The sequence below is a fragment of the Xiphophorus hellerii genome, chromosome 21 (genome assembly GCF_003331165.1).
Source record: "Xiphophorus hellerii strain 12219 chromosome 21, Xiphophorus_hellerii-4.1, whole genome shotgun sequence".
NCBI lineage: Eukaryota > Metazoa > Chordata > Actinopteri > Cyprinodontiformes > Poeciliidae > Xiphophorus > Xiphophorus hellerii.
Window position 1 is genome coordinate 16,153,394 of NC_045692.1, and position 13,012 is coordinate 16,166,405.

The following is a 13,012-nucleotide window of genomic DNA, read 5'->3' on the forward strand; positions in this document are numbered from 1 at the left end:
CAAAAGAAATGCTGCAAGATGCGGTCATGGGTTTTAGTGATTCCCAAATGACCTGACCATGAGTGGTCATGTGCCAGCTGCAGTATTTGTTCACGATAACCTTGAGGTATTACAATTTGATGTACTATTCCCCAATCCTCCTCAATACCCTTCTGATGCAAGGCAGGCCTTGAGATCCATTTTCTCATGAGTAATCCATTTTCAACATAAAACTGGTGGGTTTTGTCATTTATTGAATCACTCACACTTTTAAAACATTTAGAGAGCGTCTCATCACTTTTCTGTGCTTGGCTCAAACTCTCATGCGACAGTGATAGCGGGAGAAAAACCTCAGACCGTTGAGTGACGTCCTCCTTTAGGGGTGCTGATTCTGAAAGGTCGTCTGCTGGCAGCTTGTCCTCCATCAAGGCAGAGCCAAGAACCGAATCATTCAAGTTCACTTCTTTCAGCTTACAAGCTTGGGACCTGGTAAGAGCACTGACAGCAAACACATCAGGATGGGATTCCAACATTTCATCTTTACCCGTCATGCAACTGGGATTATCCACCACCTCAGGAATAGGAAGTACCTTGCCTCCAGCAAGATCATTCCCCATTATAAATTGGACCCCCTGAACAGGGAATGAGTTTCTCACCGCAACTTTGAAGAATCCAGAGGCCAACTTGGACTTTAGATGAACATGATGTAAAGGTGCCGGTACATATGCCATTCCAATTCCTTGCACTATTGTATCTGCATTACAGGAGGTATCAGCATTAAATGGCAGAAAACTGGACAGGATGAACGACTGGGAACCACCGGTGTCCCTCAGTATCCTCACTGACTTCTCATCCTCAGGACGTCCTGTTAGGGAGACAAAACCATCAAAAATGAAGGGCTTAAAACAGTCATCAGGTTCACTCATATTTGAGAGTGGTGGGGAAAATCTCTGAGTCTTGACTAGGCCAACCCCTTTAGCTGGTTTTGGTGATTGGGGTGCTTGTTTACGTTTTAGGGCCAAACAGTCAGAAACAATATGCCCCATTTTATGACAATAAAAACATTGTCTCTCCCCTTTTGAAATTGGAGTGTTCTTAACTAGAGATTGTGGCACATCTTTCCATGTTTTGTCACGAGAGGGTTGGTCAGATTTACACACAAACACATTTTTGTGAGTAAGAGCAAATTCTTCAGCCAGTACAGCTGCCTCTTGTAAAGTGGAAGCTTTCTGCTCATTCAAGTACAAAACTGTACGATCTGGAAGGCAGTTTTTGTACTCCTCCAATAACATCAACTCACGTAATGAAGTAAAATCAGAAGTTTTAGTTGCCTGGCACCATCTGTCAAATAACATTCCTTTTTCTCTTGCAAACTCAACAAATGTTTGTGCAGAGGATTTTCTTAAGGCTCTAAACCGCTGCCTGTATGCCTCAGGCACCAACTCATATGCCCTGAGTATGGCAGCTTTAACTTTGACATACACTAGACTGTCTTCAATGGTGAGTGCTGCACACACTTCCTGTGCCTTATCAACCAGTTTGCACTGCAACAAAAGGGACCAGACATCTGTGGGCCAGTGAAGGGCAACAGCAATACGTTCAAACGCATTAAAATATGCCTCCACCTCCGTCTCCCGAAATGGTGGGACCAGGGCAATATTTTTGCTGATGTCAAACGTAAAAGCTGCTGGAGAAGAGGAAGGTTTATTTGAGGGAATACTGATATTGTCTTCATCTTCGACAGAATCTGTAGTAGCAGCAGTCAGTTTATGAGACTGTAGCTCCAACTGACGCATTTTAATGGCAGTTTCAGCTTCAAGTCTTCTGCATTTAAGCTGGAACTCAAATTCATCCTTCCGTTCCCTTTCTTTGGCTTCAAGTTCTAGACGAACTAGACGTACCTTTAGGCGTGCCTCAACACTAGGATTTGAGGATTCAACAGAGAAAGGCTCAAACCGTGGGAGAGAGGCTGGTGGTTTTTCCCCCTCTGGTTTGGCAACAAAAGGTGGTGTCGTCACTCCCTCCTCAGCATAGACCTCAGGCTGATCAGCAGATTCAGAACAGGTGGTGTCCTCTTTATCCATTTCCACAGATAGAACTCCTTTTTCAACTAAGCTACTAATGATAAGAGATTTTAGATCATGTTTGAGCAAAGACTTTGAAACATTGATACCAAAATATGAAGCAATTTCAAATAAATCATCTTTTCTACAAACATCCAACTGTTGTATGGTAGGATTGCCTAAAAACTCTTCCAAGTTAAACTGTGCCATGTTCAAAAATAATCCCGGACGAGCCCCCACTTATGTTACAACCCCCCCCCAAGACCACCAAGGGTAAATACTGGCACTGGATGTAACACAAAATAAAATATCTGGAGCAGTTGGATTCAGTCGAAAATAAAGATAGTTTAATTGATAGTTCAACACAAAATCCAAGTCACAATAAACATGCACAGGGAAGCTTTAAGCTTCAGGGTCTCCAAGGCCAAAACAACAAACAAAACATCCCCCTTTTAATTATAAACTAAAAACACTTTCTAGAAGAGAAACTGAAAATAAAGTACAAAACCTGAACTCCCTGGCTAACCAAGAAACAGGAGAAAAACAGTTAAACAAAATGGCAGAGAACCCCTACCAGCTTCCACGGTGAAGAAAAACAAAATTATAACCACTTGAAGCTTCACACAAATGCTCACAGCAAGATTATCCACAGTCTCAAACAAAGTCAGTTCACCGACATGATCACACCAGATCAAGGCCCAGGAAAAGAAAAGGGATCTGACATCTCAGGTTTGGAGCTCTTTATGGGGTGGCTGACGAGCTCCAACACATTACACCTGTGGCAGCCAGGAGGAGCTGAAACACAAAGAAGAAGCTCTCTCATAAAGAGAGCTCCTAGAGGTCAGTGACCGTAACACAGACACACTTTGTTTTTTGTGTGCTTCTATTTTTTTCATTTTTGCTCTCAGGACTCATCAACTCTAATAACTGTCCCTCCATAGCATGATTTGATCATTTATGCTATGGAGGGAATATGTGGTAAGCATCTTAATCAGATTCAGCAGATGCTGCTGTTCTGAAGTGCCGGTGTTGAATCACAATTAGCCTCTGACAAGTGGAAGAAGTCTAAGGTACTGTATCTGTCATGCTACAAAACATGTCAAAAATAGTGATACATAATAATGGGGCTTTTGTGTCATTGAAATGAATGTGTTGCTTTTCCTGAACACTGCATTCAAAACATGAACACACACTGTATTAAATTTTTACGATAGGAAGACGGAAATGATTGAAGGACCTAGCAAGTCAATAACAACTTCACACAAGTGGCATCAAAGTTTTTTTCCTTAGTGGAAAGGCTAATAAAATGTTAAAGAACAAGATGACTTAAATAAAAGTTACACATATTGAGTGCTTCTGCGATACATTTATTAAGCATAAAGCATCAGGTCAGAGATGTTATGTTTTTTATTTCAATTCAGTTTTCAAGTCTGTGAGATGCAAGTCCACATTAAATGTCAAATCCTTGAAAAGAAGGTTCAAGTTAAGCTTTGGGGTCAAAGTCCAAATCATGTCTAGGTTCATGAGAGGAAAATTAAGGTCTAAACTTAAATCTCTGAGAGTAAAGTTTTTGTCAGATCTCAAGTCTAAAGGAAGTCTCAAGTCATGCCTTTGAGTGAAAAGTCTAAGTCAAGTCTCAAATATTTTTGGAGCAACTCAAATTAAGTCTTGAGTGCATGTGTGTGGCAAGTCAAAATCAAGTATAATCTTTAAGTCCAATCTAACTCCTTTCAAGGACAAGCCCAAATCAAGGTTCTGGTCTTTTAGGGACAAATGGAAGTTGGGTTTTAAATCTTAAGGGAGAATCTAAATCAAATATCAAGACTTTAAGGGGCAAGTTCAAGTCAGGTCTCAAGTCTCTAATTGCTAAAATGAACATTCTCATATTTCAAATATTATGCCTGTAACACAAAGGTGTTGTAAGTTTTCAGTTGAAATTATCACAGTTGTTCAAAAAACATTTATTTTTAAAATATTTAATTGAACATGCCAACAGCTTTAGCACAAATTTTGATGTTTATATGTATTCAGGTTGAAAGAATTTAACTTCAAAGAATTTAAATGTTGAAATGCAAAACAAAGAAAGTACTTTTTTTTTAGGAAGAGTTTACTTTCACCTCCTAAAAAGAAAGTCGTTTTTAATGTCAAATCCTGCCAAAATCTATGACATATTGCTTTTCAAACGTATTTAAACTGTATGTAGTTTGTTCATTACAATAACTTGAACAGTTTTGAATGATGACATTAGCTTGTAGTCAGTGTTGAATAAATGAAGGTATCATAGTAATTCCTTGTGAACATCTGTTCATAAAGAACAGCAAAGAAACTTTTCAGAAAAGTTATATATACTTTAATAGAAGACAACCTCCTGCTGAGATTAGACTGAATTTTTTGTCATTGTGGGATAAATGTGCATCTCAAGCGAAGGGAGATGTGGATTTCTTGTATTTTTTAAGTTGTAGGAAGTCTTACTGTGTCTTCATAAGAAAGACGGACAGACAGAGATACAATATCAGAGAGCATTAGCGTTTGAGTTGTACAGAAAACAGACACTCCCGCAGGAAAACAAAACAGGCAGAAATAGGCAATCTCAGTCTTTAGCTAATTTATCTGTGAAGCGAGTTGCAAACACATGAAACCCAGTTGCTATGGCACCAAGACATTGAAAGCAAGCACGATTCTTATGGTTAAAGATTGCTGAAAATCCGGGTTATATACAGTTAGTGTGAAGTCAAAGAAAAAAAAAAGATCCTTGTGTAAATTGTACTGCTGCCACTCCTTAATAATCCATTACAACATGTATCAGTTCAGATAAAAGGTAAAAAGGGTGAGCATAAATACTCTTCTCCATGCTCTGGTTAAATATCAGCACTTGAAAGCATTTTGTTTTGCACAGTCTGACGGACCCTCTAAGTCTGAATAAAGGGCCCAGAAAAATCTGCACTGCTAGACATGGAGAGGACACTTCTTCTGATATAAGAGTCTCTCTGAAACTAGCAACTAGAAGGGGTGTTTTTTTTGTTTTTTGGGGTTTTTTTGGAGCAAGCATGTTCATGTGAAAGAGCTTGTGCATCGTCAGTGCTTATGCTCTCCACCTCAATCAGCCCGGAGGAGCTTGTTTGCAGTCCTCCTCTCTGATGTCTGATGACACGCATGTCGGTGCCATGTTATCATCGTGACTCACATTTAATCCAGCGTGAGTGTCTCTCTGCTTTGAATTCCCTTGAATAAATATTACAATATGAATGAGACCTGTTGTGCAGAAACAGAATGTGGCTGATTAGGGGAAATCAGTTTAAAACAAAGGGTGAGAACATCATATGCACATGTTTTCTTGCAGGCACAGGTTTGTACAGAGAAGACCAACCTACCCAACTGGTGTCCACTTCTAAGTTTGTTAAAGACTAATAAAACTACCTTAGAAACCATATGAGCAATCTGCTGCTGAAGTAAGGGCCAGAACTTCAATTTATACAGTATGTTACAAACGCAACAAACACCACAGGGAAAACAAGTCTTATTTATTTTGCATTCCATTATTTGATTGAATTCCTCCTTAGGAGATGCCTCTGGCAGAGGCACACAGAAAATCCACAACATGGCCCTGAAAGTCTTCATTTTTGAACACAGAAAGCATGACTTTGTGACTTTTTTTTCTTTTAGTATTTTGCTATGAAAGGCAAGCTCAACTGGAGATGTTTTCATTATTCATGCAGAGTTTAACACAAGTAAATCCCTGTTTTCCAAAAATTCTAATATTTCTATCAACTCTGGCTCTTGGCATGCTCTGCTTTGTATTTAGCAAAATGCAAAGAAACCACTATTTAATTAATTCATTGTTTCAATTTGCAGATAACTGAAAGTTTTCACAACACGGGATGGAAGACAATTTCTACTTCAATGTGGCACTGTAGCATTTCCTATCCGAGATGTGCAGGCTGGTGTGTGTATACGTGTCTCTCCCTACCTCTTTCTTCGCAGGGTGTTACTGGCAGGTGCCCTCCCGCAGCTGCTGCTCATCAAGAACAATAAGGAGGAGCTTAAACTGTAGCAGATTCCCTGAGGCAGATGCCAGATTGTTTTGCTCTCATGCATGGTAATCAGGCCTACCTTCTCTTGTGTTCTTTCCTCCCCCGTGTCTGACGCTAATTCGTGCTGTTCTCCTTTTTACAGGAAGCAGATCTGTGTTAATCCTCGGATCATTCCTTACCGCTGTTTGTCGGAGGAATCCTCCCCAAATTCTCTGTGTGATTTTCTGGTTGTCCTGCTGATATCAGCTGTTTGGATCATTCCAGCAACTTACCGATCACTCACTTCCCATACGTACGCATACGCATACGTTTTCTGACTCACAATTGATGAGATTGTGAGTTAAACATCTCTTTATATTTTTCAACTGAAACAAATCTTTTCTTATCTATTTAGAACTATGGTTTCACCAGAAACAGCTATGAGAGCTGGAATCAAGTGGCACTTCCCTTTGTGTTCTTGTGAGGAGTGTTGAACTGGCCGGAACAGAATTGTTGTGATCACTTTCATTACGATAATTATATACTTCTCTGTTTTACAGTAGTGCATAAAATCCCAAGAGAATACATCAAAGTATGTGGTTATAATGTGACAAAATGAGAAAAAGTTTATTTTGTATTAGTACTTCTGCAAGACCCTAAAATTTCTTGCTATTCAGAAAGCCATCTGTGTTTTGTGGCTGTACCTCCCTGCACAATGCCTTTTATAACCACAGTTGGTCCATGCCAATCCCACACTACTCAACCCACTTCGCACTTAAAATGGACTGCTGGGCTGCTGGGCTGCAGCGCTCCGCAGCATGTTCTCATTTCCAGCTCAGGCAGGTTCAATATCGCTCAAACCGAAGAGCAAAGCTTAAAATGAATTACACATTCAGCCCAGGAATTATTCAGTTCATGCACTCCTGTTATGTTCAAACAGTCAATATAAAAGCTTCTGATAGCTCACACCCAGAGGGCCGAAAAGATTTGAATTAATTGTTATAAGAACTAAACTAGTGAAAATTGGGAGTTAAATGGCTCCCTGTGGAATGTGATCAGAAAACTACTGTTATCATACCACTGCAAGAGTATCTCTAATGGCTGGGTGCAGTCACTATCCATAGATCATTCTGTCCCTACTCATGCATGACTATATTGTTTCAGCATTTTCTAAAGGAAGCCTGTAGGGTTCATTAGTCCTTATTGATTATTTAATTAACCGGATCACAATGTGCTGAGTGAGCACAATCATGAGGGGAGAGGAGTCCCATTAACTAAAGGATGTCTTATTGTGGGAGACTGGGTGAGGGTATGTACAATAAGAAGATGCTAAAACAAAATGGAATGTTTTTTCCTCTATAGTAATGAAAAGTGTCTTTTGTGAAGGAGCAGGGGCAGGGAGGGACAGGTAATGAGTTTAGAACCTGTGCCTCTTGCCTGGGTTTGGCTCCAACCCTGGGCTTTGCCAAAACCCAACAGAATATCTTCTTTGCCCCAGTAAAATTCCCAGGGCAAATATGAGGCAGTTTTAAACAAACACATTGAATGAGGATCCACTTTAAAGATCACTAGGTAAGTCAAATTTACTGGAATAGCACATTTTCATAAACAAGTCAATTCAATATAATGTTAGATCTACATGACACTGACCCACTTAGAGTGAAATATCAAATAAAAATGCTTACCTAGTGACACTCCAGAGTGCATCAATTGACATGAGTGAATCTACTCCCAGCGTCCAACACTTCCTAATCCACTTTAAAGTACAAATTAAAGGTAGTGACATTATTAAAATATTTGAATGTGTCAGTACTTAATGGATTAGATTATGTCCTTGAAGTCTGCAAAGCAAATGAAGTAAAGCCCACTTGAGCATCGAGGAAAGATGTCACACAATGAGTGGTTTCAGTAATGAATTCTCTTATCCTGCAAACTAATTGCTGTCATTATGTCGGTTGTGATTTATTCTGAAAATTGGAACTTCAGTCTGAGAACATTTTTAATTATATACATAATTTTCGAAGGTATTATTTGTCAATAAGCAATTATAGCCAAAGTTTGATGAACATGATTTTATTTATGTAGCATCAATTCAAAGTAATAAGGCACTCCAGAAGACCAAATGTCTAGCTCACGTCAAGGTCTATAGAAACCAATTAGGTCTAAATTGAGGTCTGATCAATTCTAATTATTTAAAACATATAGTCAGATTTTGATCCACTGAAACTGTAAGAAACCAAACAAAGGGTGTGAAGAGTCATCCAGACACTGGGCATGTTTTAAAAAATTTATCTTAAATCTAAAATTGGTGGGAGTCAAGAAACTTCTGCAGGCACACACTGGAAACTATACAAAGGGAGACAACAAGTTAGTCTCTGTTAGGGAGTATGTAAATCTGATAGGACTTTATAAAAGTTAGCCCCTAACCTTTTTGGGATCAGCATGAGGGTTTGATCCAAAAGAAATGCTCTTCCAGAAATCCATCTGCTCCGGGAATCCAAAAGGATCTGACTGTCCTCTTACTCCTCCATACTGTGGGGTTACTCTGACTTCTCCAGAAAGAATCCATGGAATAACATGTGAAGTTAATGACGTCACAACAAGTAATATGAGTTTGGCTTAGGCTTGCTTTGATTCATGTAAGGCTAAGAAAAAAACACTGGACATCTACTAGTTAGTAGAAGCTTTCAATGATGTGGCAGATAACAGAAGGCTCCAGAGCGTTTAAATAGAGCAAATCAGAGGTGAGTGAAATTGCATGGATTGCAGCAGAGGTACAGTGGAGAACATCATATAAAAATCATATAAATATTGAGAAGTCCAATTTAATCCTTATGGTAGAGAACTTTCAAAGTTCGACCTATCTACCTGTCTAGAAATATTTTTACAGGAAGAAACCTCTAGCAGAACCAGGCAGAGCAAGAACTATCTGCCCTGATTGGGTGTTGAGAGGCCAAGAAATACAGTTCATGTCCTGCATGAAAAGAAATTAAATATTGCAGATTATTTTTGACTAAACTTAGCCTTAATAAAAAGATAATAAACAATGCCACAGGATTTAAAGCAGTGGTTAAAGAGAGAATTGTTACATTTCTATCTTCCCATATCAGTTAGCTGTGCTCCAATGGTAATGTACATTGTACATCATTAGGAGAAAAATGGAAGATTGTTTTCTTGATGTCGTTGTCGTTTTAGTTTCTTTACTTGGAAAACAATTCTCTTTGTTGATTTTTGTGTAAACTTACCTTCTTCAACCACTCAGTGGACTCATGACATTTTACCTGAGCTGAATGGAGGGAATATTACTATGATTAAAAAAGGAAAAGATATCAAAAAACACATGTAACATAAATCCATTACCACAAAAATCCCAAAATAAAAACCTTCATAGCAAAGAAATCTAACTGGTACAAATACAATTACCTGGTACTTTACTGTTTCCTCTGTCGATTCTTTTACTGTTTGTGTCTGCTTCAGTATCCGGTTTGCATGAAAACATATCATTTATCATCATTTGGACAGGAAGGGGCTGCCAGACAGAAGCAATTCCAGCCTTCATCACAGCTCTCCCATCCCCGGGAAATTTATATGCACGCAGCAACAAAGCGAGGACAAGCAGATGATGATCTTCAAAGCACAGAGGTCATCATCAGTATAACTGCTTTTGTGTGCGTTAACAAAGACAAGTGAGATGGGGCTCCATGCAATGACTCAAAGGAAACATTTATTACTATTAACAGGTGAAAAGCTATATATGTCAGCAAAAAATATAACAACTTTTGTCCTTTTGTGTTTTCAATTTTCAGTCCTGTGTGATGGTCGCAGCTAAAGACAGGGTTGTTTGTTGTTTGCAGTTAAAGAAAATAATTGGACATGTCACTTTTTCACCCTAATTAAAAAGATTTAAAGTCTGTTAAATACTAAACAAATACTCAGTGATGTGTGGTGAAAATACACCCATCCTCACTGGATGACATTAAAGCATGAATCTTCAAAGGGTTAATCTATTCTTTTGGCTATGTTTCACAGCTACAGTACCTACTGGAAAAATCCAACCTCTTTGACTGGTTGCTCCTAATCTGTCAGAAAAAAAAGTCCATATTTCTTACTCTTTTTGGATCAAGAGATCAACCACACACACCCAGAAAAATTCCCAAAGCCCCAGCATGGTGCTGTGTATAGGTAAAAGAGATAAAGGATCTTTTGCGTGCTTTAATTGAGATTCATGGTGGAATTTGGAGCAGCGTGTGTGGATTCATGTGTGTCTCCAGAGAACGCAGATCAGTCAGCTACTGTTCTGTACGCCTGTGCCTGTGATGTAACTGTGGGACATGTACGAATGGAAGGATGGACGGACGGAGACACCAACAGGATATAAATACATAATGAGACCATTTGTTTGAATTGGTTGTTCCACTTCACTAAGCGTACAGATGATTGCCTCCACATTGCAGTGTTCTCTATTGCCAGCAATCTTAAATAATGTCCTAATCTACCATGTTCCAGCCTAGTGCCCTGTCTGATCCGTTACACCTCACAATGTGTGGCTCTACATAGTCATGCAAATATGTTGCAAGGCATGAATTTTCTCTGTTTAACACATGCAGAGAATTTTTTTTTTTTTTTTTTCCATGTTGGAAAAATATGAAATATGAAATATTCACATGAAATATAAGACTAAAGCCCCAAAGGAAGGAAGGAGCTGTTTTTAATCTGTATAGTTACAAGTCAATAATAGCAAATGAATTTAATCCCAGAGAGACATGAGGTCATATTTAAATTAAACAAATATCTACCTTTATAATACGGGCCCTGTTTATACAGAAATCTACTGAAGATATAAAAAAAAATTCTATTTTTATGTTTTTGCATTTGGCAGATGCTATTATCCAAATCAATTTGAACATGAGTATGTAACAATAATGTTAATATAAGAAGCTAAACAAGCTCACTGTGTACTTTCTTTTAGTTACCTAGAAGAAAGTACATCATTTTTTAGAAAGTATCTGCATGTGTTGAACTTATCAACATCAGCAAAATGTTTAAATTACTCCAATTAATCCACGCAGGGTCTTTGCTGAATGTTGTGTACCAAAGATTGAAGTATTTTGGATTATTTGTTATTGTGTCAGATGGAAAACAAAAGAATCACAAATTTCACATGAAAAACAAGACTAAAGCCACATCAGTTATTTGCCAGAAAAATAAGATGTCGCAAGAGATCCTAAGAAGGGAACCTGGATTGACAGGAAACCTGGAGGACTGAAGTGATAAGCACTGGCAGGAAACTTGCGGGGTCCTGATTAGACAAGACAGGTGGTGATGCTGAGACTGACAAGACATCAGCAGACTCCAAGCTGAGAACAGAACCACATGGAGCCTTGGTACAACATGGAAGATGGACGGATACAATGTCTACATTCTTGCAGAATTTGACATGCAGGACAATAATGTAACCAGGTCTACAAGACTAGTGGCAAATGTAAGCTCAAGATGTCAATACTTAAAGGTAAAGGGGAAAACTGTAGCACTGCTACAGTAACAAGGCAGGCAGTTTTATTTGGATAGCACATTTTTAGCAACAAATAAATTCAAAGTTGAAGTATTTCAAAGCTTTGCGTAAAGTTATTATGGTTGGACCTAAAGAGATCCAAACTAGATGTAGTGAAGTACTCAGACTTGAATCTTCAAAGACACATATAGACAGTTAAAAAGTCGGCCTTATGTCACCTGACAAACATTTATAGAATAAAAGAACTAACATCCAAACAAGATCTAGAGAAACCCGCCTATCCATTTATCTTCAGTCGCATTGTCTTCACAAATGTCTGCCTAAAATGTCAGGCAGACGCAGCTGATCCAGAACACAAAAAATAGACTTTAGATTTGGGGAGATGTGATCTATTTTCCTAGTTGTAGTGAGAATGTGAGCACTAGATTTCTGGATCAACTATACCTGTCCGACTTTTCAGAAATTACTTTTAGTAATGCTCAAGATGTTCTTTAGAAAATTGCTGCAGTTAATAGCCACATAATCACCATCTGTTGCCATGAGTAAGTTAAGATATTGTGTTTTTTGATAGAAATCCCATAGACATTTTTGATGCAAACTTCAAAAATATTCAATTAAAATATCCTACAGAGTCTATAGAAGCTGAGAACTGACTCTTTAAACTGTACTTGAATTCTCATGATGTTGAGGTGTTTTAGATTTCCATTTGAGTTCGTATTTTGATCATTTCCTTGTGGTTTATTTATTCTCAAGAGGTTTGCCATATTCCATTCAGTTCTCTGTATTTATCATTGCTTTAAACATGTTGACAAACATGTTGTCATATTTTGTGCATTCCTTCTGTTAGGTTTCTTAGTTTTTTTTCTGTGATTTTCATTCCTTGTCTATTTCCATCCATTTCTCATAGATTTATTTCAGACCATTTTTCCTTGGTTGGTAGTTTGTTTGATCCTTAGTTGAACTCCCACAGCGCAATTAGTCTCCCTTCCTCAGTTTTCCCCACTTGTATTCTGACTCAGCTGTTCCACATCTGCCTCTGATTAGTTTGTTTCGTTCTGTTGTCATTTTCTACCCAGGTCTGTGTATTTAAGCTCCTAAGTTTTCATTGTTTGTTGCTGCATCCTTCTATTGCACTGCCTGTTTTCTGCCTGCATTCCCTGACCTGCTCCCCCTTGTGTTATTTTGTTGAGAGTTTTATTTTTATTTTACTAAGGTATTTATTTTGCCACGGTCTGTCTCTTCAAACTTCAATCATGAGAGGTCTAACCTAACCTGCTATGCTTTGGGAAAATGGGTATAAATTCTGGAAACAATAAAAGATTTTATGATACCATGTGTGCCATTGTTATTTCTTTGTTCTTGTTTGCAGCTCAGCACAGACATCAAACCCCAACAACCACACACTGAACCCTCACAATTGTCATTAGAAAAAATGCAGACAAAAACAT